This window comes from Scylla paramamosain, chromosome 23, assembly GCF_035594125.1.
Source record: "Scylla paramamosain isolate STU-SP2022 chromosome 23, ASM3559412v1, whole genome shotgun sequence".
Lineage (NCBI taxonomy): Eukaryota > Metazoa > Arthropoda > Malacostraca > Decapoda > Portunidae > Scylla > Scylla paramamosain.
The window spans coordinates 7,940,486-7,965,768 of record NC_087173.1 but is presented as its reverse complement, the minus strand read 5'-3'; the positions used below and the strand labels follow the sequence as shown (position 1 = coordinate 7,965,768).

The following is a 25,283-nucleotide window of genomic DNA, read 5'->3' as shown; positions in this document are numbered from 1 at the left end:
ATCAAATACGGCCAAACAATTCAACAAAAATTCCCAACCCCAAATTTTTTTTTTTTTAAATATTAAAAAATAAACAAATAGAATCCAAAGAACCAATTCACAGTTCCAACAAAGTCAAGGATTCCACTTAAGGTTTAGGATTCCAAAGATTTATAGGAGTCCTGCCATGCCATGTGGATTTGTGCGTTGTGCAGGAGTGTGCTCAGAGTGCGAGGGGTCTTCAGCGGTGGCCGGGGAGACTTCAAAGTGCGGGTTAATGAATGAAACGAAGAGACGAGATGGCGAGGTTTATGGAGGGAGAGAGAGAGAGAGAGAGAGAGAGAGAGAGAGAGAGAGAGAGAGAGAGAGAGAGAGAGAGAGAGAGAGAGAGAGAGAGAGAGAGAGAGAGATTTGGGAATAGCGTTGAAACACTCTCTCTCTCTCTCTCTCTCTCTCTCTCTCTCTCTCTCTCTCTCTCTCTCTCTCTACACACACACACACACACACACACACACACACACACACACACACACACACACACACACACACACACACGTCATGTTAACATCCTTAATTAACTCAAACCAGAAGGGTAGTGAACACAGTGTTGTATGAACGTAACGTGCGTGTACAAGTGTATGTACATGTGTGTGTGTGTGTGTGTGTGTGTGTGTGTGTGTGTGTGTGTGTGTGTGTGTGTGTGTGTGTGTGTGTGTGTGTGTGTGTGTGTGTGTGTGTGTGCGTGCGTGCGTGCGTGCGTGCGTGCGTGCGTGCGTGCGTGTGTGCGTGCGTGCGTGCGTGCGTGCGTGTGTGCGTGCGTGCGTGCGTGCGTGCATGAAAGGCTGTGCAATGAAACAATCCAAACGACACCAATGCCAAGGGACCAGAGAGAGAGAGAGAGAGAGAGAGAGAGAGAGAGAGAGAGAGAGAGAGAGAGAGAGAGAGAGAGAGAGAGAGAGAGAGAGAGAAACCAAGTATACACAACACTCACTCTCGCTAGCCCATTAACAACACGCAACACACGCAGTCTCTTTGTAAGTAAGACATTTTTACACAAGCTTGTAATCTAATGCCGCCAATCACTGGGAATGTTTGTCACCGCACTGTTTAATAGTCTGGAAGATAAGCGAATGAGAACCAGAACCCTAACGTATAACCGAAGCGGGGAGATGAACTACATAACACTGTAAATATTTGCTATTTTTTAAAAAGAGAAAAAATCACTCGTGGTTGTCAAGAGAGGATGGTGAGAGAATTGTTACTGTACATACGTGTTCAAGGATCCTTTTTAGTGCACTCTCTTAAAAAAGAAACCCTTAAACTCACCGCCTTTTCTCCTCATGTTACTGCAGAAGTGGTATCGTTATTTCCTATGTGTTCTTAATACTAGAGTTTGTATACACTTGCAAGGGGGGACGTGTCGGGTGCGTGAGTCACACCACACACTCACACTTCCCCCCGCCAGCCACGCACCTCTGGGCTGCCTCATACGAAACGCACTCCTGCCGTGGTGAGTGAAGACTGACACACAACACAGCGCAGCAACCCGTCCACAGGGAGCGGGACACGTGGTGGGACAGGGACAGGAGGGGATCCATACACCACCACCACCACTACCAGGAGAGACAGTGGTGGTGAAAGACAAGACCTAGACACCATCACCACCACCACCACTACCATACAGGTTTGTGGTGGTGGAGACAGACAAGTACAGACCTAGACAGCATCACCACCACTATCACAAGGGACAGTGGTGATGAAAGACACGAAGAAATCCAGACACCATCACCACAATCACCATCACTGCCACAAGAGTCAGTGATGGTGAAGACACGGACGCGGAGAGAACAGGAGCACCATCACCACTATCACCACCATCACCACAAGGCAAGTCACAGGAAGCCATTCACGACACAGCGGCAGGTCATCAACAACACCTTGCTCAATCCTTCCCTCTCGTTGCATCGTCTCCCACCAAGTTGTTCCCAGCCTCTACAGCCGTGAACAAGTGCCGCCCTCCCTTGACGGGCTCCACACCAGCTCTCAGCACCGGCAGGACACCGCATCTCACCTCACACTCATCAGGGAGACTGTGACAGCTACCCAGGCACAGGGTCGTCAAGACAGAGCCAAAAAACAGTGCCAAATAGAGCGACAGGACAACTCTATACTGCCACACGTGTCCGCTCGCTTTAATAGTGCCATCTTTGTCCCTCTCTCTCACTCTCACTTACTCTCCCTCTCCCCAAAGCGACCAAGAGCCATTTGCAACACCTGTCTCCTGCAAAACTAAATCACGAAGAGATAGATCATTTTTTTTTTTAAGAACATCTTTATACTTCATTACACTAAGAGAAAATAAGACATAAACCAACACGGGAATACCACAATTCTTTTTCCAGCGATGGTTATTGTAGCCTTTTCATAACCATATTCTTCAAAAAACACAACGAAAACAAACAAAAAAAAAAAAAAGAGGTATACCACACATCATTATAAAGATTACTACAAATGGCTTCTTTCTTAATATTTACCCTTAGGTACAATGGAAAGATAAGAGGAAAAAGAACACCCAGGCTCTTTAAATACTTCACCAAATGATCCGTCTACTTAAGACCAAGACACACCAACTTTAAGCTACTTTTTCTGCCAGTGTAAACCTTCAGAGCAGAATATTTCAGTACCTTTTAATCCTTCCCTCGAGAATGAAGTACCAGATGGACGCAGGGAAAGAGAAGGAAAGAGGGAGAGAAAAGAGAGAAAGGGAAGGAGGGAGGATGCAAGATAAAAAAAGAAAAAAGACAAGGAGCGAGTGAGAGAGACAGCCGGAGTAGTGAGCAGGAATGAAGGAGGAAGAGGAAAGGAGTAGCAAAGAGGGAGGGAGGGACAGAAAATAATGAAAAGGAAAGATTAATGATAATTTCTGTCGACTTGTTGTTCGTGGCTTTCATCTTGTCTCGTGTGTGTGTGTGTGTGTGTGTGTGTGTGTGTGTGTGTGTGTGTGTGTGTGTGTGTGTGTGTGTGTGTGTGTGTGTGTGTGTGTGTGTGTGTGTGTGTGTGTGTGTGTGTGAGAGAGAGAGAGAGAGAGAGAGAGAGAGAGAGAGAGAGAGAGAGAGAGAGAGAGAGAGAGAGAGAGAGAGAGAGAGAGAGAGAGAGAGAGAGAGAGAGAGAGAGAGAGAGAGAGAGAGAGAGAGAGAGAGGAAATTGAATGAAAAAAAAATTGTGCTATGAATAATATATGGAGGATTAAGTGTGTGTGTGTGTGTGTGTGTGTGTGTGTGTGTGTGTGTGTGTGTGTGTGTGTGTGTGTGTGTGTGTGTGTGTGTGTGTGTGTGTGTGTGTGTGTGTGTGTGTGTGTGTGTGTGTGAGCGTCTTTCCTTTACATCAATGAGTACTTCTTCCACCCACACACTAGTAACATCTATTTGGGGGAAATAGGTGTTCACTTGACTGGTGGAAGATGTAATTGACACAACCAGTACACTAAATACCGGTAGATTCACATTATAATTTCTAGGCATGAATTGGCGACGTGTTGTGTGAATGATGCTGATGATGAATGACAATGATGCTGATGAATAAATGCTACGTGACTGTTGGTGATAATGATGATGAATGAAAGTGGTGATTGGTGTATGCGTGTGTATGTATGTGACTATGTGGTAGTGGTAGTGGTGATGGTTGTGGTGGTGGTGAGTGGTGGTGGTGGTGGTGGTGGTGGTGAGTGCGGCAAGGAGTGTGCGCAATGTGGCTTAATCTAATTGCCTCTTGAGAAACTGTGTGTGTGTGTGTGTGTGTGTGTGTGTGTGTGTGTGTGTGTGTGTGTGTGTGTGTGTGTGTGTGTGTGTGTGTGTGTGTGTGTGTGTGTGTGTGTGTGTGTGTGTGTGTGTGTGTGTGTGTGTGTGTGTACGCGCACTCTAAATAAAAAAGAAAAAAAATCCTACGTAACGAAGCCTATCACATTTTCACATGCAGCTTATATCTAAACCTTCCTGCTCAAGGGGAGAAAAATCAACAATAACAACAAAAACAACAAAAACAACAAAAACAACAACAACATTAACACCGTCCCTTCTGAGCCATTAAAAAAAAAAAAAAGCTATGCCATCAAAAATGCAAAATGAAAAAAGCCCTGACTGAACTCACACTATAACAACAGCCACCTTTTAACACAAGGGGAAAAAACAGTTATCTTTCAATGTAAAGAACACACAAGATAACCCTCAAAGCGTTCACTTCAATCGTGCTCTTTGTCCAGCCTTAAAAAATATTCGCCCAAAACAAATTACGGGAAATCAGATCAAAATAAAAAGGGGAATTTGGATTTAAAACTCAACGAGAGAACAAAAGGGGACGGACGGAGATCAGGGAAGGGGAGGGAAGAGGGAAAAGTGGAAGTGTTGGTGGAGATACAGAGGGACTCAGTGGTCGTGACGCGGAGCGGGCGAATGGGTAGGAGGGAGGGCAGGGAGGAGAATGAATCCCGAGTAGCAGGGGCGTGTCGCGCGGGACGAGGGCTGAGGGTGAGAAGAGACAGACGAGTAAGAAAGGTGCATAAGAAAACACAAAGTGAGTAAAGGAAGAAGATGGTAAGCAGGAAGGGGCAGTGTGTAAAGAGGGAAACGACATTTGGGAGCAAGGGAAGGGAAGGAAGAGGAAGGAAAGAAGCTAACTTGAGGCAGGACAGAGGATTAGTTTTCCACAAAAAGGAAAAGTCGCACAAATAATATTATAACGTAGGAATTCCATACAAAATATTATAAATATAAATATAAAGATTGCTCCACTTCTTGTTTCTATCACATAGTCATAAGTTACTAATTTACAGTGTAAGAGGCAATAAGCATTTCAATCCCTTCTCTACAGTTTTCACTTAGGAAGACATAAATAAGTCAAATTACATTTAAGCAAGAGCTACGCGCCATTCCATGATGACATTCACTTCACCGTGAGTTCTTTAGTAACCCTTCAGCGGACAAAAGCAAGCTGCCCGGGAGGTAATAATCCAGAGAGGCAGGATTGGCGTCCGCTTTTTGGGAGACTGAAGGACCCACTTGTATCCTACGAGTGGTTAGGGGGTGTGGGGGAGGGGCTGTCCAGCGTCCAAGGGAACGAATTTAAACGTGAAGTGTTAAGAGTGAAGGGGTGAAGGATGGAGGGCGGCTCAGGGCGGGACTCCGTGCGGGGGAACACAAATAGGGATGGGGAGATAACCTGTGTATGGAGGCAAGGCGTGGAGGGCGTGGAGGGAGTGGAAGGGTGTAGCAGCGGTGTTAGTCCTCTGTACGGTGCTACGGGAGTCAGGGGAGGGGCGGAAGATGGGCGAGGAGGGGTCGTCTCAAGGGGGTCAAGGGACAGTGTCAAAACAAACAAAAGACAATCGATATGTGTTCTACTTAGCACCTTCGTTGATCCGGGACAAGGGTTCGCACCTTCACTAATCAAGGCAACACACCTTCGCTGATCCGGCACAAGACTCGACACGTTTCCTGAAGGTGTTCCGCGAGTTTATCAAATTGAATCTCCCCTGGTGCTTTTTGCCAGTAAACTGAATAAAAGAAAATTAGAAAAAAGGCAAAATAAGACCCAGAACTTGAGTCAAGGGAGAGTTGAACTGACCTCCCATGCGGCGTAAGGAACTTAGAACTTAGCCCAGAACTTAGCTACTTAGACGGGTCCTGGCCGCTCCCTCCATCAAAACTTGAGAGCCTCTAAGACGGGGCAAACTGTGCAAAACTTTTATTAATTCTCACCAAAACATTTATACGTTTTCTGTACTTTTCCCCGCCATGAGGTAACAGTTTCGATACGTTTATAACATTCTAATCTCAGTTTTATTCTTTAGAGTGGTATTTCTTGTCCATCCTTGTCCGCTAATTCTTCTTTCGTGTGTTAGTGACCTGTTCTGTCCGGAGCTCCATTTTGACATTTTTTCCTTTTTCTATTACTACGAAACAAAAAATAATAAAGTTGGTTCCATTTTCCCGGTGGTTTCCCTTCCCTCTCGTCCCTCCAGTGTGGGTTGATTGGCACGGCGAGGACGGCTTTCTTTCCTCTAATATTTACTCTGCTGCTGCTGCTGCTGCTGCTGCTGCTGCTGCTGCTCACTATTCACTGGCAGTCAGCACTCCCCCATCCCCCCCGCACACACACAAGTGCATGCGTTTGATGGTGAGTACTCTCCTTCCCCCAACACCCACACACCCCCCACACACACACACAGGAACACAAACAGGTACAAACGCACGTGCTAAACTTTAACATTTTTCCCTAACTACTACTGCATGCGCTGTTTCGTGTGCCGGCATGGCCCTATATTGCGCCTCAAGCCGGCCATTACACGCACAACGAGGAGACACGCACGCCGGGCTGGCTGCACTGAGGCTGGAGGGAAGCAGGCAGGCAGGCAGGCAGGCTGGCACTCAATAGATGCAGGTTTGTGTTGCCGTGTGTGTGTGTGTGTGTGTGTGTGTGTGTGTGTGTGTGTGTGTGTGTGTGTGTGTGTGTGTGTGTGTGTGTGTGTGTGTGTGTGTGTGTGTGTGTGTGTGTGTGTGTGTGTGTGTGTGTGTGTGATAAATATACACAACTAGCCTTTTTTTTAATAATTCTTTTTTTGTGTGTGTGTTTTTTGTGGGTACTCTCTCTCTCTCTCTCTCTCTCTCTCTCTCTCTCTCTCTCTCTCTCTCTCTCTCTCTCTCTCTCTCTCTGTGTGTGTGTGTGTGTGTGTGTGTGTGTGTGTGTGTGTGTGTGTGTGTGTGTGTGTGTGTGTGTGTGTGTGTGTGTGTGTGTGTGTGTGTGTGTGTGTGTGTGTGTGTGTGTGTGTATCGTTGTATCCTCTTATCAGCGTCACTCTTGATGGGACACGCAGACAAACTGAAAGACAATTAAGTCACTCCACAAGGCAAGACAACAAGAAAGATAAAATAATTACCCCACTTCCTTTCTTCAGCCTCCTCCTTTTCCTCGTTATTCTCCTGCTTCTCCTATTCCACCATCCCATTTTTTGTCTCCTTTTCTTATTCCTTCTTCATCCCCCCTCCTATACATTTTCTTCGGCTTCCTCCTCCTCGTTATTCTCCTGCTTCTCCTATTCCACCATCCCATTTTTTTGCCTCCTTCTCCTTCTCTTATTCCTTCTTTATCCCCTGCTATACGTCTTAATTTCCTCTTCCTTCTTCTTTTACTCTTCCCATACTGCCTCTTACTTTCCTGTTCCTTCTCCTCTTACTACTTCATCACCTGCTTCTCTTTCAGCACCTGTTCCTCATTTGCCTCTTTCTTCTATAATTCCTTCTGCTATACCACCTCTCACTTTCCTCTTTCTTCTCCTCTTCTTTGCTCTACATCACTTTCTCCTCTGACACTTCCATATATTTCCTTTCCTTCTCCTTTTCTTTCTTCTACGTCTGTTTCCGCTGTTCTACCACCCCCCTCTTCTTTCCCTTCCTTCTCCTCATCTTGTTACTACATCTCCTCTTTCTCCTTCACCATATCTTCGTCTTCCCCTTCCTTCTCCTCCTCTTCTTTGTACTAAATCTTCTCTTTCTCCTTCTCCACCACCATCTCTTCGTGTTCCCCTTCCTTCTCCTCTTCCCTTGTACTAAATCTTCTCTTTCTCCTTCTTTTCCACCACTATCTCCTCATCTTTCCCTTCCTTCTCCTCCTCTTCTTCCTCGTACTACATCTTTTTCTCTTCCACCTTCTCCTCATCTTCTCCTTCCTTCTCCTCCTCTTCTTTGTTTAACATCTCTTTCTCTTCCTTCTTCACCACCATTTCCTCATCTTTCCCTTCCTTCTCCTCCTTCTCTTTCTCATGCTACATCTCCTTCTCTTCTACTTCGTTCACATCTTTCCCTTCCTCCTCCTTCTCCTCTTCTTTTTTATCACATCTCCTCTTTATCCTCCTTCCCTACCACCATCTTTCTCTTTCCTTTCCTCCTCCTCCTCTTCCTTGTGCCACATCTCTTCCACCTCCTCCTCCTTCTCCTCCTCATCTTCCCCTGCCTTCCCGCCGCACACTCTCAGAACATAAATCCCTCGTGAAGAATCCCTAATCTTGAAAATTCACTGGTCGCCTCTCCTGCTCCTGTTCTCATCTCCGTCATGGCGAGACACTGAGGGACTGCCGTATGTCAAACTTCCCTCTCCTTTAATCTTCTTGTGACTTCCATGAGAGAGGGAGAGCGAAAGCGAGAGAGAGAGAGAGAGAGAGAGAGAGAGAGAGAGAGAGAGAGAGAGAGAGAGAGAGAGAGAGAGAGAGAGAGAGAGAGAGAGAGAGAGAGAGAGAGAGAGAAGATATATGTGCCGAAAAGGAAGGTAAAGAAAGGTAACAAAGGAGGATCTGGTTCGAAATGAGAAGAAAATGTGCTGAGGAAGTGATGAAGGGAAAGACGGTATAGTAAAAAGATGATGGAGAGAGAGAGAGAGAGAGAGAGAGAGAGAGAGAGAGAGAGAGAGAGAGAGAGAGAGAGAGAGAGAGAGAGAGAGAGAGAGAGAGAGAGTTAAAAGAGGGGGAAAAAAAGCATGATGCCACTCCCATGTGTAAAGTCAGCGTTAGAAATCTCTCTCTCTCTCTCTCTCTCTCTCTCTCTCTCTCTCTCTCTCTCTCTCTCTCTCTCTCTCTCTCTCTCTCTCTCTCTCTCTCTGTGTGTGTGTGTGTGTGTGTGTGTGTGTGTGTGTGTGTGTGTGTGTGTGTGTGTGTGTGTGTGTGTGTGTGTGTGTGTGTGTGTGTGTGTGTGTGTGTGTGTGTGTGTGTGTTAAAGGTAGTGCCACTCCTCCTCCTCCTCCTCCTCCTCCTCCTCCTCCTCCTCCTCCTCCTCCTCCTCCTCCTCGTCCACAATACTATCAGACCATCACATCAGACTCTATCACTCACTCACTCACTCACTCACTCACACACACACACACACACACACACACACACACACACACACACACACACACACACACACACACACACACACACACACACACACACACACACACAGATCACAATAAATAACAAATACCTTCCTATGAGATACACAAAGGGAGAATTGTGACCCGTAACGGATTTATGACATTAACCGCCGTGCCCTCGTGGCGGCTTGGTGAGGTGGCGCTGCTTGGCTACACTTTTCTTGGAGGGAATATAAGCGAATATATATATATAAGCAAATGAAAGCTTACAGATGCCTACGTACATAAACAGAAAGGTTAATGTTGAAGTATTGAGAAGTAGGTATGTAAGTAATAATATGCCTACTTTTTTCAAGCTTATAGTCTTTAGTAATACATGAATGAGATTGATTAAGGAAGGGTGAGAAAAGAAACCATTAAAAACTATATGCATTATTGACGTTCACAGAGAGAGAGAGAGAGAGAGAGAGAGAGAGAGAGAGAGAGAGAGAGAGAGAGAGAGAGAGAGAGAGAGAGAGAGAGAGAGAGAGAGAGAGAGAGAGAGAGAGAGAGAGAGAGAGAGTATGAAAGAGGCTTACTTAGCTTCACAGATTTCCCGATACTCAAGGAACGTATAAACCTGCTCAGCCCTGAATAGAGGAGGCGAGACACTAAGGACCTGAGAGACCTCGCCTGGAGACTTGCTGTTCACACTCCCCAACATCTTTCTGTTCAAGAGTATTTCCACATTTAAGCCTTCAAGTCCAGGTATTAGATAGTAAACATGTGGGTATAAATAAATAAATACAAGCTTTACACGTGGCTACCCCTGCAATGAAGTGATGTATTAGGTGGTGAGTATACATGTCACAAATGGGCTGAAGAAATTCTCTAAAATAATGTGTCATTAACGAAAAGTAAACACAGCACCGACAACGAGTCAATCATATGGGTAGAAGAAACAATAAACTCTACGAAAGATGTTAAAGAGTCTATCCTTCGAAAGATTTTCACTCCCCTCCCTTAAAAAAAACATAACAAAGGAAAACGAAACGAACGAAAAAACAAGCAAACAAACAAAAAACAAGCAAGCATGCATTCACGCACGCACGCACACGCACACACAAAAAAATAAAGAAAGAAAAAACCGCAAATAACAGACTGATGAACTGAGTGAAAAAAAAAAAGAATAGGTAAAAGTAACTCAAGGAATATCATGAAAAGTTCGCCAATATCACCACTGTTAACCAAAGAACAATAAACACTAAACCAAACATTACACCTTAGCGGAATTACGTCAAAACAAAGAAACACCACAGGAGAAACACATCATTCGGAGGACGGGGGAGGAAACGAAACCCTCAGGGAGATGTGGCAGCGTCCCCTGGGCAGCCCCACTGAGTGCCGGGCGCCATGGTGACCGGCCTGGCGGGGACACCAACAGCCACTCCAGGTCCACAATTCCTCGAGGGGACCGCACCGCCCCTCTGGTTAGTTCATTTGAGGCAACACGACAACCCTTTCTGGCAGCTCCTCTCCGTTACAACTCGTTTTTCATGCTCTTTGACGTTTTCATCTGCTCAGGGGAAGGGCCAAACCCCAGTAAATCCTACAAGCAATTTTCTTCTCCCCCTCAACATTCGCTTCAAAATATATTCCTCCTTGCGTTATGCGCATCCACCTCCTCCCACTCCACCGGCCTCCTTTGTATTCCGGCCAGGCTGCCCCGCCAAGGTACACACGGGGACGCGGCTCACTCAGGCGCAGCAACACTCCTGCTGAAAGACGACTCCAAGGACACGAGTACAAAGCCACGCATAGGATATTCTGAAAGATGCAATGAGAGCACAGAACAAACAAAAACACCTTTTCTTCATCTATTTCATATCTATTCCCCGAGGTTATTTTAAGCTTCTTTCACTGTAGTTAATATGCCGAGTTTTACTCTTTATCCTTTCATTTGTAAATTATTTATTTATCTTCTTTTTTTATTTGAAAACGATTACATTGTTTTATTATGTTTTTCTATTTCATGTTCACTGTATAAAAAAGTAAAGGTGAAAATTTTGTTATTGCATTTTCTCGCAATTTCTCTACTAGAAAAAATTTTTATCTGTAAGGCAAAAAATATTTTTATTTCATATTTTTTACCTTCTTTAGAAATTATATATATATATAAAAAAATGCTCTAGTGGTATTCTCTAACATTTTTTTTTCTTTCCAAGTTATCACATATCCCATTTGTATTTTCTTTTTATTTCGTACAAATTCACTTTTTTAAAACGAAAACAGAGAAAGCACTGACTATATATTTCCCAAAATTTCACATTCCCCTACAATATGTACCTGTATTTCGCTTTAATTCCCCTTCACCTTTTACAGCGGGGAAAAGCACACACACACACACACACACACACACACACACACACACACACACACACACACACACACACACACACACGAAAAGCACCCAGACCAGTGAAGGGCGAAGGATAACAAAACGGCAGCGGAACGTATTTGTGGAGAGGAGAAAACGAGTGAAATCATTTGAAGCTCCTCCCAGTTCATCAATCTATCCAAACCAGCGGCGGCTTCCACTCCATCTTTTCCCAAACATGTCCGCGCTTCCCTGCCCGCGGTGGAAAACGGTATCCCAGCCAGATTAAAATACCCTCCCCTGCACCCACCCAAATCCTGGTGGCGCGGCGCATCTGTCTACGCCTCTCTCCACCACATTTTGGCAGGGAGGGGATGGGCAGGGGAGGGAATGGGTGGTGTCGATAGGGGATGGATTAGGAGGAAAGGGAAAGGGAGGGGAAGGGAGGAGAAGGGAGAGGAGAGGTGAGGATGGGTAGGGATGGGTGATGTGGGGAGTGGATGGATTAGGAGGAAAGGGGAGGGGAAAGGGGAGGAGAGGGAGAGGAGAGGAGAGGAGAGAGAGAGAGAGAGAGAGAGAGAGAGAGAGAGGAGAGGAGAGAGAGAGAGAGAGAGGAGAGGAGAGAGAGAGAGAGAGAGGAGAGAGAGAGAGAGAGAGCACAAGCCACTCCACTCCAGCCTGCACCTCCCATACAATTCATGGAGGAAAGGCGAGGGTGTTGCCAAGACTGTGGGGGCGCGGCAGGGAAGAAGCCACAGGAAGCCACGGTGGGAAGGAAATAAATGCTTTGAAGATGAACGAGGAGGAGGAGGAGGAGGAGGAGGAGGAGGAGGAGGAGGAGGGAGGAGGAGAAGGCAGAGAGCTAATACAAACAAACGAGCATTAAAGAACCTAACAACAGACAGAGCACCGTGACAATATTTAGTAGGGGAAAGATGACTGGCCGGGACTTAACAGCAGGAACACGGGGGGAGGGGGAACAGAGATGGAGAAGGAAGGACAGAGGAAGGAAATAGGTGTTCATGATGAAGGGAAGGGAGGATAGGAAGTGGAGAGAGAAGATAAGGAGATAAGGAGGTAAAGAGGGAGGTGAGGAAGACTGGAGGAGGGAAGATGGGAGGAAAGGATGAGGGGAAGTTAAGAAGGCAGGCGAGAAAGGAGGTCAGGTAAGAGGGTACGAGAGAGGGAGGAAGGGAAGAGGACAGAAGGGGCGGGGAGGGAGGATGGGGGAAGGGGAACCACAAGGATCTGACAGCTTTTAAGGATCTAATTATCCAAATATAGTAATTTTGCAAGGCCCAGAAAAACTAGCGGGTCCTAGTAAACAGGTTACCGGAAGGAGGAGGAGGAGGAGGAGGAGGGGATAAACAGGGCAGTGCTCCGCCAGTTGCTCGTTAGGAAGGTATTAATGAAAAACAAGAGTCACAACGGACACAGAAGCGCCTCTGAAGTTAACAACCTAATTAGAGGCTTGTTAAGGGGTGGGTTGTGGGAGTGATGCAAACCTTCAAAAGGTCACGTGATCAACATTGTGAAGATCAACTCAACTGCAGCACGGTGAGAGGTTAACGACAATGATAATAGTCACAAAGGGGACCAAACTATGTGCTGGGTGTCTCTCTCTCTCTCTCTCTCTCTCTCTCTCTCTCTCTCTCTCTCTCTCTCTCTCGTAATATAAACAAAGGTAACCAGAGATTACACGGAGATTACGTTAATGCAATGAACAACAACAACAACAACAACAACAACAACAACAACAACAACATCAACAACAATTACAACTACTACTACCACCACCTAGCCCCTCTCCTCCTCTCCTCCCACGCACCAGCTCTTTAAAACCCCCAAAATAACATCAAGTATAGAACCACAACAAAGAATGCAAGGGATAAGAAAAACAAAGGGAAAAAAAGGTGGAAAAAAAAGAGACATTAATGGGTTGTGTGGAAGATAATCAGCTTGTTAGCCATCACAGGGTCGTTAAGGCAGGAGCACTTGTCTCTGGCTTAAATAATGCCTCAGAAAAAAAAAAAGACACCAGGTAACTAGTTGGTCGTGAGGACATTGAGCCAAAAAAACAGAATGACAAGACTCTCACGTCCCTCACAAAAGAAGGAAGCGCCTCAGGTTGTCTTCAGGAAGGGTAATGAGCACTCCGCTGCATCCCTTCCTCCTCTTCCTTCTCTTCCTCCTATTCTTCTTTATGTCCCTATCTTATACCTCCATGTCTTTTTTTCTTTTTTTTTTATTTAGGAAGGGCATAGACCAAAGGCAACAAAATTATAAGAAAAAAGCCCAGTGAGGTGCCAGTCTCCGGAGTCAAAAGCGGTCGTCAAAAAATTAAAGGATTAGTGTCTAGAAACCTTCCATCCCTCCTCTTCCATTTTATTTCTTTATCTTATTGGTACTGTTATTTTTGTTCCTCTTTCCCCTCGTTATTGTAGCCTTCCTCCTTCCCTCTACCGTCCTCTACCTCTTTACCTCTTATCCTTCTACTGTTATTGTTCCTCGCCTTTCTCCTCGTTGTTGTTGTTATTGTTGTCTTCTTCCTTCGCTTTATTATCCTTTATACCTATTCCTTATCCTTCTACCGTTATTAATGCTCCCTCTTCCGCTTCCAGTATTTTTGTTTTGCTCTACTTCATCCTCCTCTTCCTTTCTCTCCCGTCCTTTATCTCCATGCCTATCAATTGATTGTTCCCTCTACTGTGTTTCTGCTCCTGCATTCCGTCTGTCTTCTTTTTCTCTTTCTTTTTTCCTCTCTTCCATCCTCTTTTTTCATCTCTTTTCATCATCTTCCAGCTGTTATTGCTGCTCCTGCTTCACTTCCTCTTCTGCTTTTGCTGTTGCTACTGTTTATTCTACTTCTTCTTCTTCCTCTTTTTCTTCCTCTATTCTTCTATTCCCATAATCCGTGTGTGTCTTGTTCCTCACTTTGTTACTGTTTGCATATTGTTGCCTTTACTGCTACCCCCCCCTTCTTCTACTTCTTACTCTTCTCCCACTTCCTCCTCTATCTATATCCCCTTACCACTCTCACACAAAAATAAATAAAAATGAAAGAAAACAAAAAATCAAACTTACAGATATTAGGTCCCACCGAGATTCGAACTCGGATTGTTGGATTCAGAGTCCAAAGTGCTAACCATTACACCATGGGACCCCGAGGATTTCAGTGGGGGTCTGGTGCCTTGAGTCGCGGTACTGCATGCGCCCCTGGTACTCTCTCTCTGATACTGCCTGTGCTCCTGTTGTTGTTGTTGTTGGTAGTCGTGGTGGTGGTGGTGGTGGTGTTGGTAGTGGTGGTGGTGGTGTTACTTCATCTCCTTTTACTGTTCCATTTCTCTCCTTTTCTCTTTTCAAATTATTTACGTTCATATTTATGTTTTTTCTTCTCTTCTCAAGGCTGATTTTACTGCTGCTGCTATTAATTATTATTCTTCCTTCTCTTCCTCCTCCCGCTTGTTTTTTTTTCTTCTTTTGATACCCTTTCATCTCCTCCTCTTCCTCTCGCTACTGTTTCTCCTCCTCCTCCTCCTCCTCCTCCTCCTCCTCCTCCTCCTCCTCCTCCTCCTACTACTACTACTATTTATAATCCTACTCCTCTTACTAATATCCCTTGTAATTCTCCTCCTCCTATTTCTTTTACAGTTTCTATTCCTCCTCCTCCTCCTACTACTACTATTTCTAATCCTCCTCCTCTTACTAATATTCTTTCTAATTCTCCTCCTCCTATTTCTTTTACGGTTTCTATTCCTCCTCCTCCTGTTACTGCTACTATTTCCACATCCCCTCCTCTCCTCACACATCTAATTCTTCTTTACTACCCTACCCACTGCAATTTCCTCTTACCGACCACGTCAACCTCTGCTCCTTCAATTAAGCCACAGTTATTTATCATCCTGCATGCATCTCATTAACCCAGCCTTCAGTACGGCCCTTAAACCCTTTATTCTACTGTCTTTTCCTCCTAATAAAGATTCATATTATTAAACAACACGTTCCCCGAAGACTGTGTTGTGTATAAAATTGCACTACTTATTTAGGAAGTCGTAAGTGTGATTGGTCCTTGCATGAGTGGAAAAGGAAGGTTTGGTGAGTATAATTCATAGTAATTTTCACTTTGTCTTTGCATTAGTGTGGTCTATAGATCTTAATGTGGCATGTTATCCTCTCCACAAGGTATCTAGTCCCATAATATGGTATCCTATCTACTTGATTTATTATTTTGCACACTTCATTTAGTATCTTATCTTTTACTGTATTATCTTTGCCACCTAATATATCACAATGCATATCTTGTTCTTAGTGTAACAACTTGTCTACTAAACTAACCAAACCTAACCCGACCTAATCTGACATCACCCAACGTAACCCAACCGAACTCAACCTATCCTAACCTAACCTAACCCAACCTAACCTAAACTAACCTGACTGATCTTAACCTAACGTGAATTAACCTGATCACACCATTACTGAACTTGGCCATAACCAAACCGAACGTAAACATAATGTAATCAAAACAATTATCTGACCTCTAACCTAACCTAACATAAGCCACGCCCTCGCTGCCGGAACTGTTGTGGAGTGCAAGAGGTTAGAAGCGCGGGCAAAGTACACAAGCGGCCAACACAAAGACTACTGGAAAATGCGGCTTTAAAACGTTTTCTCACAGTTGCTGGCAAGTGGTAAGTAGCAACGACCCGTGTGTGTGTGTGTGTGTGTGTGTGTGTGTGTGTGTGTGTGTGTGTGTGTGTGTGTGTGTGTGTGTGTGTGTGTGTGTGTGTGTGTGTGTGTGTGTGTGTGTGTGTGTGTGTGTGTGTGTGTGTGTGTGTGTGTGTGTGTGTGTGTGTGTATCGTTGCCTTGACTCGCTTTTCTATTTGTGATTTTTGTATTTTGTGAATGAGTGAATGAGTGAGGGACAGACAGACTGACTGACTGACTGACTGACTGACTGACTGACTGACTGACTGAATGAATGAATGAATGAATGAATGAATGAATGAATGAATGAATGAAGGAATGACCGACAGTGTGTGTGTGTGTGTGTGTGTGTGTGTGTGTGTAAAGAGGCGGCCAGGCACAACATAGTACCGCAGTGAGCTAGATGAGTGGGGCGTCGTAAGTCGCAATAACGTCGTATTTTCAAGTCGTTTCCACTTCACTCCCTCACCGAAACTGACGCCCACGAGAACTTACGACACGAACTTAAATCACGAACAATTTACTAAGTACTTTCCATTACCCTCGTTGTCCTTTGACTCCCACGCCGCCCACCAACAAAAAAGAAAAATTACAACAGTTAAAGCATCTGACGCACCATTTACTCAATACTGAACAGAAATGATGAGAAAGTAGATAGTTTGAAATCTATGGGTAATTACATGGGGAGGAAATAAAAATGGGGTGATTATATTAACCCTTTCTATCATTCTATGCTATTGTTTATCGTGGTTTTCAGTGCAGTTATCCGGATATGAGATTTTTTTTTCCCTTTTGTGTTTTTAGGCGTACGTACATCCTTATATCATGATTAAAAAGTGGACCCAGGGATGTATTTTCAAGTCATAAACTCGGCACACGCACACACACACACACACACACACACACACACACACACACACACACACACACACACACACACACACACGGAAGGCTAACTCACAACATGCGTAAGTTTGAATCTCGCTCAGGTCACTAAGGATTTTTTCAGTGACAGAGGAAGGTTACTGTTCCCTTTGAGCAAGACGTGCTGCGTGAGTTCTCAACTTTACCCATAGATCGGTCCCTACGAGCTCTGACACCCTTCCGAGAGTCACAGCTGTCCTTCAGAGCGGTCAAGACCAAAACTATCGTAAATTACCCCCTCCCCCCACACACACACGGTCTCACGCGCGTGCATAATGAAGCCGACCAGTAAATTTCACCTAAGAAGACTCAACCATAAAATATTTACCCAAAAATAACTTCCCTCCTTGAGAAATTCCCCAAAACTTAATCTGAACTAACCTAAATTATCTGTCAGAAGGAGAATGACCTGGGGGGAAAATTCTGAGGGTGTTATGTTTGCGAGGAAAATATACCTGAAGGAGAATTATCGCTGTGCAGTGGGAGGAGATACAGCAGCGCAGGTACAGAGATGACCCAGCCAACAAAGGAAGCACGCTAGATCATACAGTTTAAAATAAGTTGCACGCAGAAGCCAGATACAACACCGGAGAAATATCTACAAATCCCTGGAACGAACACAATAGTGGCTTTAGACTGGCTTCCGGTGAATAGGAGGTGGATGCCGCGCTCGCTACGTGGCGCGGCTCAAACACACACACGTGACATGGCCATGGTGAGGGCTGCTGTGTATGGGAGGATATATATAGGGTGTTTGTGGAGGAATGGTTTTATATGGGATGATTTTTTTCTCCTCTTCTATATCATTTTTAAAGACAATATGTTTTCTTTCTCGTCTGGGAATGGTCTGTGTAAAGTGGGATATCTATTTCTTTCTCTTCTATATATTTTTTTTATTTATTTATTTTTATTTATTTATTTTTTTGTGATGGTCTATCTAAAGTGGGATATGTTTTAAGTTTTTCCACTTCGTTTGACGAGCAAATTGGTCTTTTTTTTCATAAATGTTTTTCCTTAACTACATATCTGTATTTCCTGAGAATGTTTCACTTACTGCCTCCGAAACAACGGAATGTTTCATATTATTTGTTTAAATTTTACTTTATTGGCTCTTTTTTTCTCGTGGATTTTTTTGGATTATGTTTTGTTTTTTCAAGTTCAGTTTTGAGGCTCAACTTTTTTATTACTTTGTCAGGCATTACTTTCATAGGCAAATATTTGAGAAGCCTGTTTCCACAAATCTTCCAATTTTTTAAAATATATATAACGACGTGTGTACTCCTTTCAAAAGATATCTGAATTATTCTTTCATTCTTTTTTCCTTTCGAGTCTGCATCGTTTTGTTGTGGTGTGCGGCTCCACCACTCTTTCCATCGTCCAAACAAACGATTCATAGTTCTTACTCCTTACCACTTACTCTTTACATGCAGTAAGTCATGCCGCGACCATTACCAAAGGAATAATTTATGAGGAAATCAACGGAGAACGGTAGCAAAGATTTACTACGAAACAAGAAGTAAGACTCGCTACTCCATCCTTGAAACATACGAGTCTCACCCTCCCATCATCCTTCACTCTCAGGACACACAACATAGGTCATGCCACAATCGTTACATAAGGAGTGATTTATAGCGCAAGGCAGCGGTGAATTTGTCAGTCAGGATGCTAAGTTAGTCCGTGCCTCTACTGTGGTGTTAAGTCCCAGTCTCCGCGTCCCTACGACAAAGTAACAAAGTAAGTCAAATGTGGTTTGCCAGAAACGTAGACTTTTTAGTTATTTCTTTCCTCTCTCTCTCTCTCTCTCTCTCTCTCTCTCTCTCTCTCTCTCTCTCTCTCTCTCTCTCTCTCTCTCTCTCTCTCTCTCTCTCTCTCTCTCTCTCTCTCTTTCAGGAATATTTATTGAGGACAACAAATCTTCAATATAAACTCAAGAAAGAAAACACACACACACACACACACACACACACACACACACACACACACACACACACACACACACACACACACACACACCTAACTGATTCATATCGAAGATAATTAAGTTAAAATGATCGTTACATAAAAATCTATATAAAGACATCAAAGGAAAGCCAAATATATAATTGAGAAGAGAATATGAAAGGAAAATAAGATAATTAAGAAGAAAGTAATTAGAACATAGAAAATGTAACGAAACTGATTGATGCCGAAGAAGAGAGTAAAAAGTACGAAAGGAAAATAAAAGAAGATAAAGAGAAAGCGATTAGATCAAAGAAAACGAAACAAGAAAACTGATTTATGTCGTAGAACAAACTTATTACCAAAACTTTATCAAACTTAACACTCGGAAGCCCCTATCGTGTGTAGTGACAAGAATCTCTCACCCCAGCAGCTCGCTAATCCACGGCTTCCGGCGCCCTGACCCCACTGACAGATATAAGGGTCAATCCATCACGACAATGACCTCCTTCCAGCTAATCTCGCGAAGTAGCGGCAAAGTATTACGTTTCTTTTAGACTTGAGCCAATGTACAAACAGTGATTATTGGAATAAATCTCAAAAGTTATTCTTACCCAGAAGGCTTCGTTACTTATTTCAGCAACTTTTATTTATTTAATTGATCTTAAACATGCATGCTTTATGTTAATATATGGAGAGGAAAGGAAAATTAAAGTTTCAGAATAACTGCATCAATTTTTTTCATTTTCCAAGGCCAAGTAACTTTAGAAAAACGAAAAACACCCGTGAGAAATCAAGTAGCCGTGTATAACTTCTGTAGATGCCCTGATGAGAGAACACAGCAATGAAAAAACATGGACCTTAGCGATAACCTAACAGAAAGAATCCTAACACTAACCATCTTAATTTAACACACTAAGATACCCCTCATTATAGAAGAACGCCTTTAAAAACATGGGTTAGTCGCAATATAACAGTAATAATCCCAATCTAACAAACAAATCATCCTCACCCAACACCGTAACCACATCCGTGACCTCTGAAGGTACCAGTGATGAAAGAACAAAGCGAATAAATAAATGGACCTTAATCTCTATTTAATACAAAAATCTTAATCCAACACAAATAATCCTAATCTAACGCACGAACCACCTTAACCTAACACACTAACCATCTGTGCGACCCTGACGATACACCTCATTACAGAACAAAGCGTCTTTAACACATGAACCTGAGTCTTTCAAACACAAATCCAATCAAACTCCGCAGCCAATGAGCCAAAATGAACGCCCCTAGTCTCCCCCGTCACTCGCACCTCAGCTCCTTCCTCGGCACAAACTCCAAACTGTCCGCTGGAAGTTCTCGAGCCCAATGCACACAGGTAATCGGATCACATTCCACCTGTCCGTCCGTAAAAGAGGGTACCGGTGCGTGTTTGAGCGGGTTCCCAACTGCCTCGCGGGAAAGTTGGCGGGGGAGAAAAACTGAGATATGAATGCTGGGAGAAAGAATGGTTGGTTGGGAGGGAGCGAGGGAAGGAGGGAGGGGAGGGATGAAGGAAGGAAGGAAGGTATATACAGAAAGTAAGCAAGCAAAAAGTGAAAGTTAAAAGAAAAAGAAGAGGAAAAGAAAAAAAGTGAAAAAAACAAGACAAAAAGAAAAGGAAAACGTTAAAGAATGAAGAGGGATAAAAAGGAAAAGTAAAAGGAAAGGTGAGAGAGGAAAAGGAAAAAAAAAGGAAGGAAGGAAAGGAAACAAAAAGGGAACACACTAATATGATTGGAGTAAAAAAGGGGAAAAAGCCAAAGGAACTGGATGAAAGAGAAAAAAAGATTAAATAAAAAGCATATGAAAGGATAACATTAAGAAAAAAAATAAATTAAGGAAAGATAAAAGATGAAAGAAGGCAAAATATGTAAAAGTGCGTGAATATAAATATGATTAAATGAAGGAGATGACGCTAGAGGAAAATTAAATGTCATGTACAAAAAAAAGAGTATAATTAAAGGATGAAAGATGTTAAAGAAGAGAAAATAAAGAGAATGAGTGATGAGAAGCTTGGAGCAGAAAACAAATTAACAAAATACCAAAAAAAAAAAAAAAAACTCAATGTCATAAATGAAAGACCATGGAACAGAAAATAAAAGAGAAGAATATGAGTTTAATGTCAAGGAAAATAGAATAATACTTAATAACAGATAGCAAGGATGAAATCAAAATAATAACATGTTTGTGGTTTCTTGTTTCTCTCTCGAGTTAAAGAAAAGACGGCGACGCAAGACAATAAAAGCAACATAAAAGAAGAGAATATGAAGACAAAAACAAAAGACGAGAATAAAATAAAGACAAAATAAAAGAAGACGTAAACATTTAGGCGATAAAGTCATAAAACAAAGTAAGCAAAACACAGTAAATAAACAGTGAATATGGTAAAAATAAATAAATAAATAAATACACAAGATAAATGATAATGTATACGTATATGAAGCAACAAACACACTAACGGCATGATGTGTAACCAGGTCCAAACAAACATTATATAAAAAAAAAAAAAAGAAAAAGAAAAGTGTCCGCCTTTGGTCAACCTTCACGAATGTAAACACAGTCACCCCCCCCTCCCCCCCCACCTCTTTCCCTTCCCGCCTCCCACCTCAAACAAAAAGGGTAAGAAATGGGCGGCTTAAAAATATATATATAAAAAAAAATGAAAAAAAAAACCTGACGGAAACTACAAAAAAGAAAAAAAACAGGAAAAGGAAGGTAGGAAATAGGGAAGGAAGGAAAAAAAACACATCAAAGCAGACGAGAGGAAAAGTTCAGAGGGGCCTTTTCTCCCCCGAGAGAGGAGCGGCGAGCCTGGAGCTAATATCCCTCCATGACATGTAATTATCTTGAGGGAAAATGCAGCGATGCTATCTCGCCGCGGCCGACACCTGGAAATGTGACCGAGACGAGGCCGGCGAGGACAGGGACGAGGACGCGGCGATGAGGGTACCGGTGACGCCCCGCCACTTACCCTCGCTTGCCTTGCTGCCGCACCTGCTTCCCTGAGACTCGTGGTGATGGTGATGACGATGTGACGTGGCAGTAATGATGCGAACAGTAGCAGAAGTGGTAGTACAGTTGTAATTATAGTGGTAACAAGTAATAATGTTAATAATAGTGGTGATGATGGTGGTAGTAATAATGGTTAACAGTAATGATGTTGATGATAATGGTAGTGGAAGTTGTATAGTAGTAGTAGTAGTAGTAGTAGTAGTAGTAGTAGTAGTAGTAGTAGTAATAGTTTGTTATTGTTGTTGTCGTTGTGGTTACTGTAATACTACTCTCGTCAGTATTACTAGAACACTACCAACTCTACACCACCACTATCAACACTACCACCACCACCACCCCCAAGAACAACCATACTGATAATCACACCACCACTAGCACCACCTGCAAGGACAGGAGGGGAAAAACCAGCGTCTAAATGAGGGACGCGCGCGACACACTCCCGCTGCACCTGTGCTAACGTACGGGAAGGGAATCCAATACCCAATAACCTCACTGTCGCCGCCACGGAATCTCCCTTATCAATAGCAAGTAAATTAACCTCCTGCAATGCCCACCAGGGACTGCCTAATGGTGGTGGTGGTGGTGGTGGTGGTGGTGGTAATAACAATAGTAGTAGTAGATATTAGTTTATTCTGAAGTGAAAATCTGTCCTATTATTTTCATTATTCAGTGTTTCCTTGGTATTTTTGTGTTGCCAAGTCTATTCTCTTACTATCTACCGAGTTTATTTATTTTTTACTAATTTATATTCAAATGTACAAAAGCGACTTTTTTCTTTTAATTTTGCTTTCAGTTGGCGATGCTTTCGTTAATATTATTCAGCGTTCTCTCTCTCTCTCTCTCTCTCTCTCTCTCTCTCTCTCTCTCTCTCTCTCTCTCTCTCTCTCTCTCTCTCTCTCTCATCCTATCGCGCATTCTTCCCACACTCACTCATCCAATCATGGCCTCGCCTCAGCGCCACACCAGCTGGAATATTAACTTTCGCTGCCTTTGAAGAGTGATGAAAAATTAATACAAAATAATAAAGAATCGAGGCATAAAATATTGCGTGAGTAAAGTCGCTTCTTAGTATGCACGGAAAATTTAAATGAAAGTCACGTTTGAGGAGCAACGAAGAGACTTTTTTAGGGTTTTTTTTTTTTTTTTTTTTTTTTTTTGGTCCGGGGCAACTTTGAAGTGACGTGCATTTCCTCATCCATCAGCAGATTTGTCCGTCCTTTTTCGTCTGGCATCTTGTTTTGAATATTCCTGTTATTCATTCATCAAGGTGACATAAAAGTGAATTTGCTAAAGAATATTTATTACTTTGCAACAGTAAATATTTCCTTCCATTTACTTGTCAGGGTGAGATAAAAGTGAACGCAGCGGGAGTGACCGTGAGGGAAGATTCCAGCACTGCCAGTCCGCCTCACACTGACGACCAATTACTTCCCAGCGACACACAACAACATGACAACACCAAGGATAACAAGTAAATCCCGCCACCACTCACACCACTCACGCCGCGCCACACCACTCACATACACCATGTATCGCCAGACATCCCCACCTTTATCCATGTATCCTCAAAACACGACTTTGCTTTTTACTCCTTCGTACTTCGAGGGTGGGCAGGAAAAAGTTATTTGAGGTAAGGGGATTTTTGGACCACACAACGTATTTATATAAGGATCTTGACTTCTCGTAATATTTTCATCTCAATACAATCAATAATAACGATCAATCGAACGTTCCCCTTCTCTTACAACACAAGTCACTGCACTCTCGTGTCATCATAGTCAGATGTTGAGTAACTTGTCACACACACTTCCACTGTGTTTAGTGTTCTCCATCACGCAAATCCTCTGATCTGCCAATAATCTATCTGTTGTCAATTTTTTCAGAGAGATCGTCGGCAGATCTGAGGACTTAAGATTGAATAAAAACAAAACACTGTTGGAGTGAGTGCGGTGTGTTAATGGACAATTGAATGACAGTACATCCTCACGTCATATCTTATCCATTCCTTTTTTTCCCCCCTACATGGCGGGCGAGCGGTCAGTGCACACCTGTGCTGTGTGCAGCGTCCCGTGTGGGAGTCTCTCCGGCAGCTGGCAATTATTCAGTGAGCGTCGCGTGGCTCCAGATCATCCATATGAAACCTTGCATTCCAGTGGCCGTGACTCAGGAAGCACCGCGGATCTGCATGAGCCTCAACGGGAAATCACTTGACAAGCCCTGCCTACACTGCCAATGGCGGGAACAACCAGTCGAGCTTCCAGTATCTGCAGGCCAACCACTCAGACCTAAGAATAACAGACATGCCGATCCAGAACACGAGAAAAATAATACTAGCACGATATTTACCTCAATATTTCCACTCATAAAACCAAAACCAACAAGGAATTCTTGTTCGCTCCAAAACTCGAGCAATCCAAGGCACTCAGACACTCCAGCAATTAAAGCAAGACCCGAGTTTACATGCTGCACCTCCTCCTCACAGTCGTTTTACACACTGCTAGTTTATTTTATGAATAATACCAAGCAGATTATGTTTTATTCAGTCCCTGACCCAGATTGCATTCAAGAAGAGTGTGTGGGAGAACACACACTTGAACCTTTACTTCAAACTCCGCAATCAAACACACTACTGAATCTTTCATGTTACATTCATAAAACATACCACTCCTCCTCCTCCTCCTCCTCCTCCTTCTTCTCCTCCTCCTCCTCCTCCTCCTCCTCCTCCTCCTCCTCCTCCTCCTCCTTCTTCTTCTCCTCCTTCTCCTTCTCCTCCTCCTCCTCCTCCTCTCCTCTCCTTCAAATGGCGAACAGATCTGCTACAGTTTGCTCTTCATTGTGTTCCTTTGTATTCCTCCTCCTCCTCCTCCCTCCTCGTCCTCCTCCTCCCACGCAAATACTCCCACGGAAGATGCAAAACACTTCAGCGGAAGCACAAGCAGCACAAACACACTCAAGTTAAAAAGAGAGGAAAAGAACAAAAACAAAACAAAGCACCGCCATTATAAAAGCATAAAAGTCTCGTTTCGTTCCTGTACTAAAAAGAAGCAAAGATAAGGGGAAAGAGAGGCGGAGAAAGAGATGAGGGGAAAAACGACAGCAAGGAACAATAGTGAGAGATACATAATATTTACATACACATTACGATCTGAAGCGCCATGACACAGACGTTCGTTCCTTCTTCCTTCGTTTATTTATCTATTTTTTTTTATATTTTTTCTTCTATAACATCCATTCAGTTTTTTCTTCTTCCGTATTTCCTTCGTTCATTCATTCATTCTTCGCTTTTTTTTCTCTGTTACTGCTTTTTCATACTTCCGTTTCTTCTCTCTTTTCTTCATTCATTTCTTTCGTTACTTTACCACCTCATATATTCATTCATTCCATGCTTCCTTCTTTCATTCATTCCTATACATATTTTCTCTCTCA

General features: G+C 43.3%; 1 long non-coding RNA gene and 1 other non-coding gene across 3 annotated transcripts in view; both read right to left on the bottom strand.

The window, feature by feature from the left end:
• Positions 1-25,283, bottom strand: part of LOC135112097 (uncharacterized) — a 210,882-nt gene that overhangs the window by 129,334 nt on the left and 56,265 nt on the right. The window lies entirely within an intron of this gene.
• Positions 14,325-14,396, bottom strand: Trnaq-cug (transfer RNA glutamine (anticodon CUG)). The gene has a single exon. It is a non-coding gene; the product is annotated as a tRNA-Gln (tRNA).